Source organism: Argopecten irradians, chromosome 14, assembly GCF_041381155.1.
Source record: "Argopecten irradians isolate NY chromosome 14, Ai_NY, whole genome shotgun sequence".
Lineage (NCBI taxonomy): Eukaryota > Metazoa > Mollusca > Bivalvia > Pectinida > Pectinidae > Argopecten > Argopecten irradians.
The window spans coordinates 26167474-26186084 of record NC_091147.1 but is presented as its reverse complement, the minus strand read 5'-3'; the positions used below and the strand labels follow the sequence as shown (position 1 = coordinate 26186084).

Sequence of the window (18611 nt, the reverse complement as noted above, 5' to 3'; positions counted from 1 at the left end):
ATGGATTGTAACCAAATTTGGCCACAAACATCCTTGGGGGAAGGGGAACAGAACTTGTATAAATTTTGGCTCTGGTTCCCCGGGGGCAGGAGGGGCGGGGCCCAATAGGGGAAATAGAGGTAAATCCTTTAAATCGCTACTTGTCATAGAGTTCTGAATGGAATGTAACCAAATTTGGTCACAAACATCCTTGGGGGAGGGGGAACAGACCTTGTATAAAATTTTGGCTCTGACCCCCCGCGGGCAGGAGGGGCGGGGCCCAATAGGGGAAATAGAGGTAAATCCTTTAAATCTCTACTTGTCCTAGAGCTCTACATGAATTGTAACCAAATTTGGCCACAAACATCCTTGGGGGAAGGGGGAACAGAACTTGTAAAAATTTTGGCTCTGATCCCCGAGGGCAGGAGGGGCGGGGCCCAATAGGGGAAATAGAGGTAAATCCTTTAAATCGCTACTAGTCATAGAGTTCTGCATGGATTGTAACCAAATTTGGCCACAAACATCCTTGGGGAAGGGGAACAGAACTTGTATAAATTTTGGCTCTGGTCCCCCCAGGGGCAGGAGGGGCGGGGCCCAATAGGGGAAATAGAGGTAAATCCTTTAAATCGCTACTTGTAATAGAGTTCTACATGAATTGTAACCAAATTCTGCCACAAACATCCTTGGGGGAAGGGGAACATAACTTGTATAAATTTTGGCTCTGGTCCCCCAGGGGCAGGAGGGGCGGGGCCCAATAGGGGAAATAGAGGTAAATCCTATAAATCGCTACTTGTCCTAGAGTTCTGAATGGAATGTAACCAAATTTGGCCACAAACATCCTTGGGGGAAGGGGAACAGAACTTGTATAAATTTTGGCTCTGATCCCCCCCGGGGGCAGGAGGGGCGGGGCCCAATAGGGGAAATAGAGGTAAATCCTTTAAATCGCTACTTGTCATAGAGTTCTGAATGGAATGTAACCAAATTTGGCCACAAACATCCTTGGGGGAAGGGGAACAGAACTTGTATAAATTTTGGCTCTGACCCCCCGGGGGCAGGAGGGGCGGGGCCCAATAGGGGAAATAGAGGTAAATCCTTTAAATCGCTACTTGTCATAGAGTTCTGAATGGAATGTAACCAAATTTGGCCACAAACATCCTTTGGGGAAGGGGAACAGAACTTGTATAAATTTTGGCTCTGGTCCCCCGGGGGCAGGAGGGGCGGGGCCCAATAGGGGTAATAGAGGTAAATCCTTTAAATCGCTACTAGTCATAGAGTTCTACATGAATTGTAACCAAATTAGGCCACAAACATCCTTGGGGGAAGGGGAACAGAACTTGTATAAATTTTGGCTCTGACCCCCCGGGGCAGGAGGGGCGGGGCCCAATAGGGGTAATAGAGGTAAATCCTTTAAATCGCTTCTTGTCATAGAGTTCTGAATGGAATGTAACCAAATTTGGCCACAAACATCCTTTGGGGAAGGGGAACAGAACTTGTATAAATTTTGGCTCTGGTCCCCCGGGGGCAGGAGGGGCGGGGCCCAATAGGGGAAATAGAGGTAAATCCTTTAAATCGCTACTTGTAATAGAGTTCTACATGAATTGTAACCAAATTCTGCCACAAACATCCTTGGGGGAAGGGGAACAGAACTTGTATAAATTTTGGCTCTGGTCCCCCGGGGGCAGGAGGGGCGGGGCCCAATAGGGGAAATAGAGGTAAATCCTTTAAATCGCTACTAGTCATAGAGTTCTGAATGGAATGTAACCAAATTTGGCCACAAACATCCTTTGGGGAAGGGGAACAGAACTTGTATAAATTTTGGCTCTGATCCCCCAGGGGCAGGAGGGGCGGGGCCCAATAGGGGAAATAGAGGTAAATCCTTTAAATCACTACTTGTCCTAGAGTTCTGAATGGATTGTAACCAAATTTGGCCACAAACATCCTTGGGGGAAGGGGAACAGAACTTGTATAAATTTTGGCTCTGACCCCCCAGGGGCAGGAGGGGCGGGGCCCAATAGGGGAAATAGAGGTAAATCCTTTAAATCGCTACTTGTCATAGAGTTCTGAATGGAATGTAACCAAATTTGGCCACAAACATCCTTGGGGGAAGGGGAACAGAACTTGTATAAATTTTGACTCTGGTCCCCAGGGGGCAGGAGGGGCGGGGCCCAATAGGGGAAATAGAGGTAAATCCTTTAAATCGCTACTAGTCATAGAGTTCTGAATGGATTGTAACCAAATTTGGCCACAAACATCCTTGGGGGAAGGGGAACAGAACTTGTATAAATTTTGACTCTGGTTCCCAGGGGGGCAGGAGGGGCGGGGCCCAATAGGGGTAATAGAGGTAAATCCTTTAAATCGCTACTTGTCATAGAGTTCTGAATGGAATGTAACTAAATTTGGCCACAAACATCCTTGGGGGAGGGGGAACAGACCTTGTATAAATTTTGGCTCTGACCCCCCCGGGGGCAGGAGGGGCGGGGCCCAATAGGGGAAATAGAGGTAAATCCTTTAAATCTCTACTTGTCCTAGAGCTCTACATGAATTGTAACCAAATTTGGCCACAAACATCCTTGGGGGAAGGGGAACAGAACTTGTATAAAATTTTGGCTCTGATCCCCGAGGGGCAGGAGGGGCGGGGCCCAATAGGGGAAATAGAGGTAAATCCTTTAAATCGCTACTAGTCATAGAGTTCTGAATGGAATGTAACCAAATTTGGCCACAAACATCCTTTGGGGAAGGGGAACAGAACTTGTATAAATTTTGGCTCTGGTCCCCGGGGGGCAGGAGGGGCGGGGCCCAATAGGGGAAATAGAGGTAAATCCTTTAAATCGCTACTAGTCATAGAGTTCTACATGGATTGTAACCAAATTTGGCCACAAACATCCTTGGGGGAAGGGGAACAGAACTTGTATAAATTTTGGCTCTGACCCCCGGGGGCAGGAGGGGCGGGGCCCAATAGGGGAAATAGAGGTAAATCCTTTAAATCGCTACTTGTCATAGAGTTCTGAATGGAATGTAACCAAATTTGGCCACAAACATCCTTGGGGGAAGGGGAACAGAACTTGTATAAATTTTGGCTCTGATCCCCCGGGGGCAGGAGGGGCGGGGCCCAATAGGGGAAATAGAGGTAAATCTTTAAAATCGCTACAAGTCATAGAGTTCTGAATGGAATGTAACCAAATTTGGCCACAAACATCCTTGGGGGAAGGGGAACAGAACTTGTATAAATTTTGGCTCTGACCCCCCGGGGGCAGGGGGACGGGGCCCAATAGGGGTAATAGAGGTAAATCCTTTAAATCGCTACTTGTCATAGAGCTCTGAATGGAATGTAACCAAATTTGGCCACAAACATCCTTTGGGGAAGGGGAACAGAACTTGTATAAATTTTGGCTCTGGTCCCCCGGGGGAGGAGGGGCGGGGCCCAATAGGGGTAATAGAGGTAAATCCTTTAAATCGCTACTAGTCATAGAGTTCTACATGAATTGTAACCAAATTTGGCCACAAACATCCTTGGGGGAAGGGGAACAGAACTTGTATAAATTTTGGCTCTGACCCCCCGGGGCAGGAGGGGCGGGGCCCAATAGGGGAAATAGAGGTAAATCCTTTAAATCGCTTCTTGTCCTAGAGAGCTCTGAATGGAATGTAACCAAATTTGGCCACAAACATCCTTGGGGGAAGGGGAACAGAACTTGTATAAATTTTGGCTCTGGTCCCCCGGGGGCAGGAGGGGCGGGGCCCAATAGGGGAAATAGAGGTAAATCCTTTAAATCGCTACTTGTCATAGAGTTCTGACATGGAAATTGTAACCAAATTTGGCCACAAACATCCTTGGGGGAAGGGGGAACAGAACTTGTATAAATTTTGGCTCTGACCCCCCAGGGGCAGGAGGGGCGGGGCCCAATAGGGGAAATAGAGGTAAATCCTTTAAATCGCTACTTGTCCTAAGAGTTCTGCATGGATTGTAACCAAATTTGGCCACAAACATCCTTGGGGGAAGGGGAACAGAACTTGTATAAATTTTGGCTCTGATCCCCGAGGGGCAGGAGGGGCGGGGCCCAATAGGGGAAATAGAGGTAAATCCTATAAATCGCTACTTGTCCTAGAGTTCTGAATGGATTGTAACCAAATTTGGCCACAAACATCCTTGGGGGAAGGGGAACAGAACTTGTATAAATTTTGGCTCTGACCCCCCGGGGGCAGGAGGGGCGGGGCCCAATAGGGGAAATAGAGGTAAATCCTTTAAATCGCTACTTGTCATAGAGTTCTGCATGGAATGTAACCAAATTTGCCACAAACATCCTTGGGGGAAGGGGAACAGAACTTGTGTAAATTTTGACTCTGGTTCCCAGGGGGCAGGAGGGGCGGGGCCCAATAGGGGAAATAGAGGTAAATCCTTTAAATCGCTACTAGTCATAGAGTTCTGCATGGATTGTAACCAAATTTGGCCACAAACATCCTTGGGGAAGGGAAACAGAACTTGTATAAATTTTGACTCTGGCCCCCCGAGGGCAGGAGGGGTGGGGCCCAATAGGGGAAATAGAGGTAAATCCTATAAATCACTTCTTGTCTTAGAGTTTTGTTTGGATTGTGACCAAATTTGGCCATAAACATCCTTGGAAGAAGGGGAAACAGAACTTGTATAAATTTTGGCTCTGACCCCCTGGGGGCGGGAGGGGTGGGGCCCATAGGGGATTTAGAGGTTAATATTAAAATTCCTTCAGAAAAGAAACAATGAACCTGTATCCAGAACATTACTTGGCATTACAAACCAGGTGAGTGATACAGGCCCTCTGGGCCTCTTGTTCAAAAGCTCTTGGCCTTGAATATGTTTTTGTATGAAATATTTGTTTTGTTTGATTTTCAGGATGGGATGTCGCTGTTTCTGGGACCCACAGATAATTATGCTCAGGATATATTTATGAATGTAAGTATATATGTCCATGTGTAGCATGGTTAATGATGTGAAGTTTACTTACAGTTTCCAGGGTTTTATATAGCACATCAGCAACCACACCAACATAAACCAATATCAATTTTACAAGTTGGACAGGTATATTTGATTGGCAAATATAAATGTCTGAACATGGCCAAGACTAATTTGGGCACCATTAGATCTTCATTAATGTAGACTTAAATCATGATGAAATGGATTAATGCATTAGATTGATATAATTATATATACAACTCAATTAAAGTCTAGGGCATTGTGATAATATTACCAGACTTCTTCTCTTTTGGAGGTTAGGAGGGTTGGGGGGGGGGGAGGGGGGGGTGGGGTGGTAAAGTCTCCACATGTTACCACAAAGTCCTACAGCTATGGGTTACAAGTTCAAATCCCAATGTGGGCCATTTGCCAAATACTCGCTGTAGGTCATTAGTTTTTCTCTGAGTACTCCGGCTTTTCATCCACCTCTTATAAACCTGGTATGTCCTTAAATAACCCTGGCTGTAGATTGAACTTTTGATAAAAGAAAAACAACTTTTTATGCCCCGTCGTGAAATCGGGGAGGAGGGCACTCTCCATGAAATTGGAGAGAAGGGCTTAAAACATTAGTGATACCTGTGTTTGTCCTGTCCCATAGGCTGCCGTTTGTCCCATACATATTTTATATGAAGGCAGGGGGTGTTTATGTTTGATAAGTTTATCATAACATCAGTATCCAAACTATCACGGCTGGAGTGTTTTGTTGAATATACACAAACAAATTCAGCATAAACAAGATGTTTATTTCCATATGAGATCCAGATGATCCAACGCATCTATCAAAGGCCTATAATATACGTGTTGAGAAGCTGCCGTTTATATCGTGTTAAGCACGAATCTTCTAAAACAGCATAATCAAAGAACAACTTACAAGATAGGCGTCCAGAACGAAAATTACATAATATAAAGCAATTATCTAGTGATACATTTATAAGCTGTTTCCGATTTTTGTGAATAGAGAAAAATAATTGAGAAGATTTACAAGATAGATTATAATGTTCTCCAAACTGAATAATTTGTTACGATCTGAAATCTGAAATAATGGCTTATACACCCAAAAATAATTTACAGGATGAAATGTTTGGAAGCGGAGCTGGATGTATATACAAATATTCTAAACTGCAAAGGGCTTTGTAGGTGAACTTAAAGATAAATAACAAATGTATTTTATAAGTCTGTTCTCTAATGATAATACAGGTAGATGCAACAGGCTTTCAAATCATGGAATTATTGGATTTCAGAAATAAATCAATTTGGAAGACAAGAGTACAGCATATAAATTCATGGGTTAAGTGCAAGATAAATATTCTGTAGTTCTCCAACCATCGTACAAACAGACACAATAGGCTTTCAAACAAATTTTGGATGCTAATCGGATTGTAATGTAATCCATTTAGAAAACAATTTCAACATTTACAACAGCGTAAAGATTATCTACATAATAGTTACCTAGATACATTAATGTAACCCAAAATCAGCAGGATGTTAATCTAATTAACAAATTAATTAAACTATGCATTCAAGTAAACTCAGTTGGGATGCTTGGACAACTTGCATTATTATTGTGGTCAAGGACACTTGGATATATAATGATGTTTATCGGTGTGTATATCCAAAACTAATGGATTACGTTAAAAATGATTGAGATATATATGGAGTTTAAGAACTGCATTGGTTAAGTTTAATTATTTTAAGGTTCTTTTAACAGCTAGGTGTTTATGTGGTGGAGGAAAGTCAAATAACTTTGTGAAAACCACCAACCAACGGTCAGACCTGGCATTACTGCACCCCACATGGGATCAAACTCGTGATTTAGAGGTGAAGGGCTATGATGGGTTATATGTTCGGACTACCGCTCGGCCACCACGCCCCTCGTCACCACAAGATGATATTCACATTGACAAGATTTATTATAGATACAAATGTATACATCGTCAACATTACTCATACAGCTAATCTTCAATATTCAAATATAATTGTAATATTCACATTTCCGTTTTCTCTTTGCAATATAACATAACTAACTGCAAAATCGTTTACACTTGCGTAAACGCAGTGGTTGCCGCGCAAGAATACACACACAGGAACACTGACTTCCGCTAGTAGTGTGAAATGCGCATCCGATTAGGCCTATTGTATCTTTGTGACAAATCTTCAATATACTGCATGTATGAATGTGATGTAATGTAAATCTTAAATTATATCTCAGCAAATAAAATATTCAACAAATATTGTATAAAAGGGATGAAAAAAGATCAAGTTAATGTGGAACTATATTTTGTGTACTCTCTAAATTTGACAACCTTTCCCGCCAAATTGAAGCCAGCTGTTTTGGGATTCCATCAATTGACCGGCCATTCCAACAATCATATAACATTGAAAAAAACAGAGTTTATTTTATTTGAACACTTAATTTTTAATGAAATGGTCAGTCGAAATGTAAACATAAGGAATGCGCGTCATTTAAAATATCTGTACAAAAAATGCAGTTTACACACAGTAAACAACAAAAAATAACAATCATTCCTTAATTAAAATATAATATATTTCGTTTGTTTCCACCTCTACAACGGTAGAATATATACATACATATAATCAATACAATGTTCCTGTTTTACCAAACTTCACTATAAGTTTTAAAACTACAAAGATATAGGTAGGTTTCCAGTAATTCTATAAATGTAATGAGCAGACTTCAGGATCTTTTACAAATACCCTGGCCTTTGTCAGTAGATGTTCTTCGCTGACGGTTATTGATAGACTTGCGGTTCTTTTCTTACTACATGTCATTATTAACTTGCTACAAAGTGAATTCTGGTTAGCCCTGTCTGGCTTTTGCAGAACCTGTTCTTTCAAAATCGTTTTCCTCCACGAGATAAAGAAAAAAAAGACAGAAATAGGTTTTTGGCTTGAGCTGAAAGAGTTCATATTACAGTTGTGTTGCATGCTGTATCCCTATTCTGTGTTCTGCTGATACGAAATAATGTTTTCAACATAAATGTATGAAATTGGTATCTGCATCATCTTGAGCTATAGCTGTAAATTACCAGGATTTGAAGTAAGCGTGCATCAGGGCCTGTGTATATAAATAACTTTGTTAGTCTATAATCACTTCAGTAGAACTCTTTTATAGATATAACCGGTAAATTATTGCTGTACCTAAATCATTAATATGTAGGTAATCTATGTTAGTAATTCTATTACTGAAAACACCAGATAATGCTTGACAGTACATTTCCGCAAGTTACTGCTTCAAATTCATGGAGATTAAATTCTGGGGTTCATAGAATCTTTTTAATTCTTTAAAGTATTTTTCTTGAACATGACAGAACACATGAAAATAAGCAAAAATAAACTACATGCAAAAATGTAACCTCTATAAAATTGCTCTAGAAAAAATTATTTTGAGTTTCAGTCTGATTACATTAATCTGTGGCAGTATGTTTCAGTAAGATTGTACTACAAAACTGATATTTTGAGTTCCAGACTGCCACAGTTTTTAGGTCATCTGACCCGAAGTGTCAGGATGACCTAAAGTCGTCATGTTTCGTATGTCGTCAACTTGAAAACACATTTTGAACTTCTTCTCAAGTTCCTACTGGTGTTGTTATTTTTTGGGTCGCTCCCAAATCCAAGATGGCCGACACAGCCGCCATCTTGAAAACACATTTTGAACTTCTTCTCAAGTTCTACCGGTGCAATTTGGCTGAAACTTGCATGAAATGATCCTGACATGGTCCCGACAAAGTGTTTGTTTCATTTTTGACGGTTTTGATCCTAAAATCCAGGATGGCAGCCACTGCCGCCATCTTGAAAATACATTTTGAACTTCTTCTCAAATTCTACCGGTGCTATTTAGCTGAAACTTGCATGAAACGATCTTTACATGGTCCCGACAAAGTGTTGTTATTTTTCGGGTCGATAGGAAATCCAAGATGGCCGCCACAGCCGCCATCTTGAAAATACATTTTGAACTTCCTCTCAAGTTCTACCAGTGCAATTTGGCTGAAACTTGCATGAAATGATCCTGACATGGTTCCGACAAAGTGTTGTTATTTTTCGGGTTGATCCCAAATCCAAGATGGCCCCACAAGCCACATCTTGAAAATATATTAATTAATTCTTCTCAAGTTTACCGGTGCAATTTTGGCTGAAACTTGCATGAAGATCCTGACATGGTTAAGACAAAGTGTTGTTACATCTCTGGTTGATTTTTTTGTCATGAAGACATTGTTGTAATGGCTGTTCCATCAACCTGATTGATATGTAAAAAATTAGGGCTATAATGGGTACAAATTTTCGTCCCGGATACCTGACTGTTGCAACCCGACCCATAACCAGTTACCCTAGCTTAAAAGAGTAATTAAAGACATTGATAGTAAGATCAACAAGTAGTATATTCTTCTTCTTATAAAAAATCACCTTAAAGAACTCTTTCATTACTAAAAATATAATGATTTGAACTGTCATGGTAATATCCAGAAGATGGAAACGATACTGATATGGGCCTTTCATGGATTCACCGAAGCCTTATTGATTGCTGTTTGTGCGCATGAACGAAAGTACTGCCTACTTCCTTTTAGTGCACAGGAAAACGATAAAAATATTTTAGGAAATGCTTCATGGTTTTCACAAAGTGTTAAATTTTTATACACACTATTAATTACTTACAATATCTACATTTAAAATCAATAGTTTTCTGTTGTCCAGTCAATGTTTCTCTAGTACGTATTAAGCATTTACTGTACATTGCTGTAAGCCAAGCTTACGTTGTGGATTCTCGCGATCGACAATCATTCATGAGCAGATGCTAACATCATGTGAAACATCGTAACAAAAAATCACTGAAACACTGTTTATAACTATCACAAAGTGTGTCAGAAGAAGGTACCATTCTAAAATACTTCATTTGTACTGATCATTCGAAAGTAATTGCTAAAAATATAAAAACTGCTTCGGGTTTCGGGTACACATTTTCCGACCGGGGTATGACTAAAACCCGACCCGTAAGGGTTACCCTGGTATAAATATAGCCATTTACACTGGGGTATATGCTACCTGAACAAAATGTTAATGGTGGTGAAGAGAAATATAAAGAGAAAAAGAAATAAATTTCTGCACTCGTTTACTTGGAGAGGACATGTAGGTCAGAGCGTGCATGTGTATACCCATCATTCTTGGGTTTAATGGAGGAAAGCTAGAGGAAGAATTCACCTTGGCTAAAAACTTTTAAGTTCTGGAGTACAATTACTCTCTAGCTCCTACATGTACAGGTGTATGGAAAAATTCCAGTTCTCGTTAGGTAACACTCCAATAACTTTTAAAAGTTTTCAACAGTTTTAGCTCTATAATCGACTAAACCACTTTGAAGATTTAAAGATGCGACCTATGCATATACGTAAATCTTCAACTCTTTTATCATGGTACCTTTAATGCTACTTGCTTCTAAATTTTACCTCTTGAAAAGTCTTGAGAAATCCAAAGATTTGTTAATTTGAGTTGATTTATTCTAAGTCATTCCAAAGATAGTTATACCCTAGTAATCAGAGGGACTGAAATTTGTTTATCTCTAAGACATTAAAAACACATTTTGGACTACATAGCACTTTTAATATGTGTGTTTAGCTATAGCTAAGCAACACTGATGATACAGCACATACATGAACAGAAGATATATAGATATCTCTGGTCCCATTTTCATCAACATTTGCTCCTTAAGATTTTGTCCATAGCCTCTGTAATGCTTTCTTTTTAAGTTAAAATTTCTTAAAATGAGGAATGTGGATGAAACTGGTCCAGATACAGGTGCATTTACTTTACATTTTGCACAGCTAAAGGAGTGAGGAAGTCACTATAGGTGTAGTATCGATAACAGTTACTCATCGTAGGTTGGTGGTTTTATATCTGTGTGCTTTGGCTTTACTTCTTCATAAAATGAGGGTGGGGGACTGGTAATTGCTTACATAGATGTTTATTGCATAAAAATATCATACCAAAAGCACACAAAAATGTCATGAAAATTTGCCAAAACAAAAACCTCAAAACAATCTAGTGAGCTAATATTTCAGGTAGACAGGTACCGACTACTACAAATACTGTTAGACCCTGCGTCAAGCTGATCAATTACCACTAATTCCAACACTTCTATACAATTTCCATGGACAAACTCTTGTTAACTAAGTATATATGTGTCTACAAAGAAATGATATCATTTCAGATATTCTAATTTTATTGTATTAAATGTGGATTACCGTTGGTATATTTCAGGACTCTCTCTTCTGTGTAGCCGCAGCCTTCGGATGTTTCTTCTACTGAATCGAACATCATCACCAGCAAAAATCATTCCATTGTCCGTCCACATCTTACAACGCTGTGATGTCCTAGTTCTGTGATGTCAAAGAATAAAATGGGGAAAAATTCAATGTTGACAAACATTTATCTACAATTCAATTTCAAACTACTGTTTGTTAGCAATACAAATTTTGAAAAAAATGTTGAAAAAGAAATTGGAAAGGAGAAGTTGACAAGGCCGATTGCCATTTATGAGTCCTCCTAAAAGATGTACTTTTCTGTACTCCTGTGGAGAAGATCAAAATGTGGTTTTAAGCTAATTGTAATGACTGTTTGAAGACCATGCTTACACATACTAGCACTGGATGAAAACTATTTCCTCTTCCACTCCAAAGGTTGATGGAAACTCGTCAGAAGCCATTCAGCAAATTCCCAGACCAAGGATTCAGTAGACTGCATTAATTACGACAAGAACAAGTGTTAATGACCTCTACATGGAATCATCATGTAAACATACATTTACATTAACAATACCTAAAGCTCCAGATTTATTGTTTAAAAGTACACAACCCAGACGATGGTTTGTAGGGCTGAAAGCGACAGAATTGTGTTTTTTGAATCGGTGCACAGTTGCATGCCAATTGTACTAAAAGGTTCTAGTATTCTCAATACAAACCACAATCTACACAAAACTTCACTTTTACATTTACTGGGTTATATATCAAAAATTTAAACACTGCTGTTTGGTTTCTGCCGTGTTTGCTTTGTTTAATTGCTCTGGGGTGGGGGGGAATAAATATGCTATCTCAAGCTTACAAATTTCACTTTCCAAAAGAATTTGTTATCAAACAAGACTGTTTCAAAGAATGGATCAGAGTTTGAGCTTTGTATTAAATATGATTAGGAATGTTTGGGAATAATAACCACTACAATGATATCAAATTAGATTCTTGTTTACACAGAGAATGCACAATAATACTGTATATATGTATGAGAGCAGTATGTATGAGTAATTGTGTAAAAGTGAAGTATTTTAGTTCTTAAATAAATTATTAATTTCTCTTTGGTTTTATTGTTTTTCTTGATATATAAGCCAACCGGAGGCTGCAAGTTAATTACTGTCTTTTCATCAAGTCCTTTCATTATCTTGTTTTCCGCCTAGTATATTATTTATTGCAAAACTAAAATAATTTCAGCAAATTCCACATATAATAGTTAACAGGATATCTTGCATAATGAAAATTTCTTTTTTTTTTTTTTTTTGATACATTTGGTCAATGATCTAGAACAAGGAAAAGTTCATGGACCAATCAATTTCATTATATGTGAGGGGGTTCACTGAATATATGTATGACCTTTTTTATGACCTTAAGTTAAATTGAGGTTGCTGTATCTGATGTTGATACCGGTAGAAGATTTTCACACATGATCATTTGATAAAGATTCCTTTTGTGTGACCTTGACATCAAAACTTCTGGATATGACCTTCAAGGAAAGGACTTTTATAAGCTTGGCCTGTTGCCAAGTTCCCATTGTCAAAACAACATCAGACAATAAAATAAAATATGACATTAAAATTAGGATTTCTGTATTTGACCTTGATATGAAGACTCCTTGATATGTCCTTGAAATGTAGGTTTCTCCATGTAACCTTGTCATAATGTAGATTTGTATGGAAAACCTTCAACCTGCATATGACCTTGATATGAAGATTTATGCATGTGACCTTGACATGAACATTCCTCGCTGTGATAAGATCCAGAAGGTGACATTGAAATAAAGATTCCTGCATATATGAATTTTGATTGATTAATTCTGTATATCTACAAAATTGCTGTCTAATGCTGCAACATAAACATTCCTGTGTTTTTGTTTGTTACATTGAAATGAAATTTCCTGTGTGTGACCTTGATATGACAATGTTTGTTTATGACCTTGACATTGAGTTTATTTTATGTAACCTTGACATGAAAATAATTTGCATGTGACCTTGACAAAGTTCATATGTTTGACCTGACTGTGAAATATTTTCCGATTGACTTTTGATGTAAAAAAAAATTCCAAGTGAGACCTTGACATGATGGTTTATGTATGTGACCTTGACACGAGGATTCCTCTGTCTGAATGACATTGACATTGAAATAATTCATGTATGGCCTTGATATGAAGATTCCTGTATGTGACCTTGACCTTAGACCTGAATATGCAATTCACATCACACTAAAAATCAACTAGCGAAAAATATTTTCTTATATTTTCTTCTAGTACAATCAATTAAAGATTATATCCAGCATTTAAAGTAAATGGTATTTACATCTAACATGAGCGTGTAGTCATTTATAATAACCGGGTATGACATCAGAAATTCCTTTCAGCGTTTGCATTTAGAACATCTCAACGTTGAAATGACAAGCTCCATCATCATACAGATTGACAGGAAGTGTTGTTGTCTGTTCATAACGAGGCGAGTGATGACGTGTTCTCATCCACTATACAATCTTACGATGAGTGAAGAAGACTGATTGTAGTCAATAACAAATACCTAGAAGTATTGTTATAACATACAGTAAAGGAGGCTGTAGACAGACCAGTAGGTACGTACATAAAACATAAATATATCCTTGTCACGTTTACCTCCACATCCTCATAATCCAGAGGTTACAGTCACTGTCGTTCAATCCATATCTGGAATTAGTCCGAGCGAAACTGAAGGCACTATGTGCGACAGCAGATGAGGCAGATACATGTAATGTACATAAACAAAATAATTGAATAAAGGTACATTCTGGTTGACTGCGGCTTTGTAGTTGGGCGTTGCCGTCTCTGTATTAGAATCTTGTGCAGGCTTGTGGTTGCTCAGGTTTTTTCTCCTGAACTGATTTTAGTTTTGCTATGACATATTCCAGGGGTGGATATAACGTCAGTGATAGTAACCCCTGGAGTATCAGCGATTTAACATAATGCACCCATTGTCTTAAACGGAAAAAAAAATTACACCGCGGTGTAAAGTTGCCTTTGATCGGTTCATACAACGGCATAACCATCTCCTTCAAGAACAATACATTTTCGCGTAATTATTTGATCGAATGATTAACTTAAATAAATCATAATACTATGAGATATAACACAAAAATAATTGCAAAACGAAATGTAATTTAAAAGAAAATGTCATTGAAATCATGTCTACCGCCCAAGTAAACATTTCCAAAAAGCAAGCACAGTTACATATATTGAATCATGAACTTCCAATAATCCTATTCGTGATTACTTTGATTCTATAGATTATTTGAGGTATCTACACTACAACATTACACAATTTCAGATCATATACTGTACGTAAATCAGCTTCTTTTCGTGGTGACTTAATTTCCATAATGTTGCAAACTTCTTTGTCAATGCGAATTCATTTTACTATTCATATGTAGATTAACCGTGTTTTAATTGCGTTAAATGTGGTATGAACGCAATTGGATACAAACATATTCAATGTAGCGCACTTGGGACATTTTATGGCAATTATTTTTCACAATTTCATAAGCCTACGAAATACAATATACTGAACGTTTAATCTAACGCAATATATAAATTGGTGCATAAGTTTTCACGATCGAAAAATTCTTAAAATGCTTTGCATTTTCTTTTGCAGAAACTGTACGCAAAATGTTCTTTAAAAAATTATGAAATAGCCAATGCAAATCAAATAAGTGAAACTCGGTTATCTAAAAAAAGATTCCAACCCCATCACCCAAAAAATATGAACTCTCTTAGATGCACGTGAGCTTGACTCAAGTTATAGAGCCATTGCACTACAAATACATTAAACATTAAGCGCTATGATGATAAACTACAGATCGTGGTGTTATGAATTGGAGCCAAGTCCCTGAGGCGAGACGCACGTGACATCTCCGAGCCATCACGAGATGTCTGCCTTCACGTGAATCTGCCATTGAATATATGACGTCATCAGTCGATTTTCCACGTGATATTGTTATGACCTTGCCGAAAGGTCTTTCACTCTCACTGTGTTTGCTATCCGAAGATTCTTCGTCAAAACATTCCTTGTTTTGGTTTTCCATGTCAAAATATTTCTGCTACGCTTCTGGAGCGTTTACAACGTATCAATCGGCTATCATACAGAGTCTATAGTAATCTGTATTTGACATAAGATAAACCTTTGTTTAGATTCCCCTCCGTGCGCAGCGGAATTCCCAGTTGTTTTCCTATGTCAAGTTTTAAGATAAGATTAATCAGTTGATGGTGTAATTCTATTATTTACTCTGCAGCAGAAAGACTATTGAAGCAGATTAGACAGTGCAATCCTCATCTCTAACCGCTGTATAGGGTAAATGAAGTGATCTGATTTTTATGAGAAAAAAAATGCTAAATGATATCGGTTTATACTTCTATACCACGTAGGCTATAACATATCTGTTCAATATTGCATTGCACAAGCTCAAAAATTTTCAAACATTTGCATTTAAGATACATATCATAAAATTGGTCATCTTTCGTCATTTGTGATTTCCTGTTATATGCAATTATACATTAATAATACAGAATGCATATTTAGATACATGTACATACACAAGATAGTGCAGTGCGCACTGTAGGCCTTAGACTGGCCACCAGACCCCAAGTTACTGATAAGACTTTCTCTGCAAAGTTCTTTACTAGATTATCTCCCCCTAGTTTAAAACTAACTTATGAATCTAGAATCAGGCATGTAGTAGCGACAAAATTAATCAAGCCAAATTTTAGTGATTTGTTTAATATTCTAGAGACTGGTGGCCAGTCTATGTAGGCCTAAACAGGGCCTAGTTTCATGAACATTCCTTTAAGTTAAGGAATCCCTTAACTATTTTAAAATTTTCCATAGGAAAGTATTAAAGAATTTAAGATGCTCCACCGCTGACAAATGGTATTTTTTCACTATAAAACACAGAAGCAGACGATTTAGTATTTTTCTTCAGTTACAAAAAGTTACTTACTTTACACCATTACCACCATAGAAAAGTTTGAGCTTCTAATTTTACTTCAAGTTAAAAATATGAAAAATAACTAATTGCATCCCGAAAAATTCCGTGACACTATAGCCTATATGGAATGAAGTACTGATTGCGCATGCACCAAAAGCGAAATCAATTATTTTATTTATTTATTTATTTATTTTTTTTTTGTATGTTAATTAGGCATACATATATACGATTAAACACCAATTATTGTTCAAATAATTAATATTATTTATGCTCTGTCGGCGGTGGAGCATCCTTAAGGAAGGCTCCTTAACTTAAGATGCTTTCCTTAACTTTTGTAATGCTTTTCAGTGGGGGAATTTAAGTTAAGGAATTCCTTACAGTTAAGGAATGCTCATGAAACTGGGCCCAGTAGTCCTTATAGGGCATGTCAAAGATCTTACTGTAAAGCACTCATTTTTGGAGTCGGTTAAAACCGAAACAGATAACAAATTCATATATATATCCTCATTCCAAGAGAAACAAACTTTTGTACATGTAGTTACACCCTTATATATAGGACCGTCGGAAAATTCGGATTCGCAGAATAATGGGACGTCAGTTTTTAGCGTCGACAGGATTTATTGAAATGGTCGATACGGGAGTTTAAAAATTGCGATACCGGATTGCAGCGATTCCGCAACCACTAAGTGACAAAGAAAGCAAGATACCCGAAGACCAACCCATCCTCTTTATCCAAGGAGTTATTGTCAATGACGTTGTATCCATCTCTAGACTATACCGCACATAGCAAATCTGGAGGTAAGAGAAGACACAGGCAGTTTGGTTCTTTGCTCAAAAGAATCGAATACCGGTACACTGTGGTGGACTAGCTATAGGTGGCTTTGAACTTGGGCGTCAATCTTTCTGATATCTCTGTTGCCCTGTGATTGTTCAGTTTTCCCCATGAACTTCCTCCAGGCTTACTATGAGATAGTCTAGGGATTGATTGCGTCAGTGATAGTAACCTCTAGAGTATCAAGGATGAGACCACCCATAAACTATTTAACAAAGAACTGAAATGGATCTTGGGTTATAAAATATATATGAAATACACATGTATATAGACATTTAATAACAGACGAACAACAATGATTAGCTCTATAAATTATAGACATAATCATACAATAAATCTCTTTGAAAATTCACTTTAAAGTCTCGTTCGCCGTTTCGTTAAACTGCTAAAGATCACGAGAATAATGTTTGCCTAGCAGACAATGGTTAATTTGTTGATTAAAAGCATAGCAATGCAATTAATCTGTTTGAAAAAGGCACTTGGAACCGCCCAATTCCCTGTCTTGGGCCTCTTTCGTTAAAACTGATAGAGATCCGTAATGCTGACAGTGTGCATCTTAGATGTAGCGCTCTAGGTGTTTCTTCTTTACTACGCAAAATTGATAAATTTCCTCTTTCACTCGCTATTAAGACTAGGCGCTATAAGCACATATAACATGCATTCATAGAACGCAGGTAGCAGTAACTAAATAACTCGTTTTATGTATAATTCCGAAAGAAAGACATTCTCAACTGTACTTAATGGAATATTCTTGCGAATATTTTTTAGATTAATAATGAGTGAAAAACTAATATCCTGGAATCATTTTAAATATATTTCAGCTTCAGAATAAAACACTTTGCAATTCAGACGAAATTGACATTGATAATGAAATATATTTTGTCAGATTTCATCAGTTGTACAATAGATCAGATGATATTTGAACGATTACCTGAATAACAGAGTAATATAATGGGGATGTTTTTGTAATACGTTTCACGCCAGACAGTATTGCATTGTAAGCTTTCACAGAACAAACAAATCAATAAAATAGCTAAAAACGCAGTAAAAAGTATCTTTGACTTCATACAAACAACAATATTCTGAAATGCCGTTGATGTTCTGTTATATAATATCAGAAACTATTTTACATGTACTATAAATGCACAATTTGATTAAAACATATGTTATTGCAAAATGTGTAATGGCATTGTGCACAAGTTATACAACTTATATGAAGCCCGTTCCCAAAAAAATAAAACATTCAAATTACATAGACAAGATGGCATTTACAAGATAAGATATACATAATATATATAAAGTTGCACAATTTACGTTCAAATATGATATTTTTTTCGTTTAAGGGCGTCTAAATTTTAGTAAAGTGATTTGGAGCTTGAGTACCAGGAGAAATACCTAACTACATTATTCTTATTACTCCCGAGGTTAATTTCACTGTCATTATAATGACATATCGACAGTGATAGTAACCACTGGAATCTCGAGAATGCCTTCTTCTAAAACAGAGGTGATGGGCTAGTGGCAATTACAGGGGGGTGGGAATCAGTTA

The 18611-nt window shown here is 37.9% G+C and overlaps 1 protein-coding gene across 1 annotated transcript in view; it reads left to right on the top strand.

The window, feature by feature from the left end:
• The window catches only part of LOC138307522 (dynein light chain Tctex-type protein 2B-like), a 37846-nt gene extending 25531 nt beyond the window's left edge, over window positions 1-12315 (top strand). Inside the window, exons 4-5 of the mRNA XM_069248312.1 lie at window positions 4844-4903; window positions 11231-12315. The gene's annotated coding sequence lies outside the window, so the exon portion shown is untranslated. The remainder of the gene's footprint in view (window positions 1-4843; window positions 4904-11230) is intronic.
• Window positions 12316-18611: the final 6296 nt, after the last annotated feature.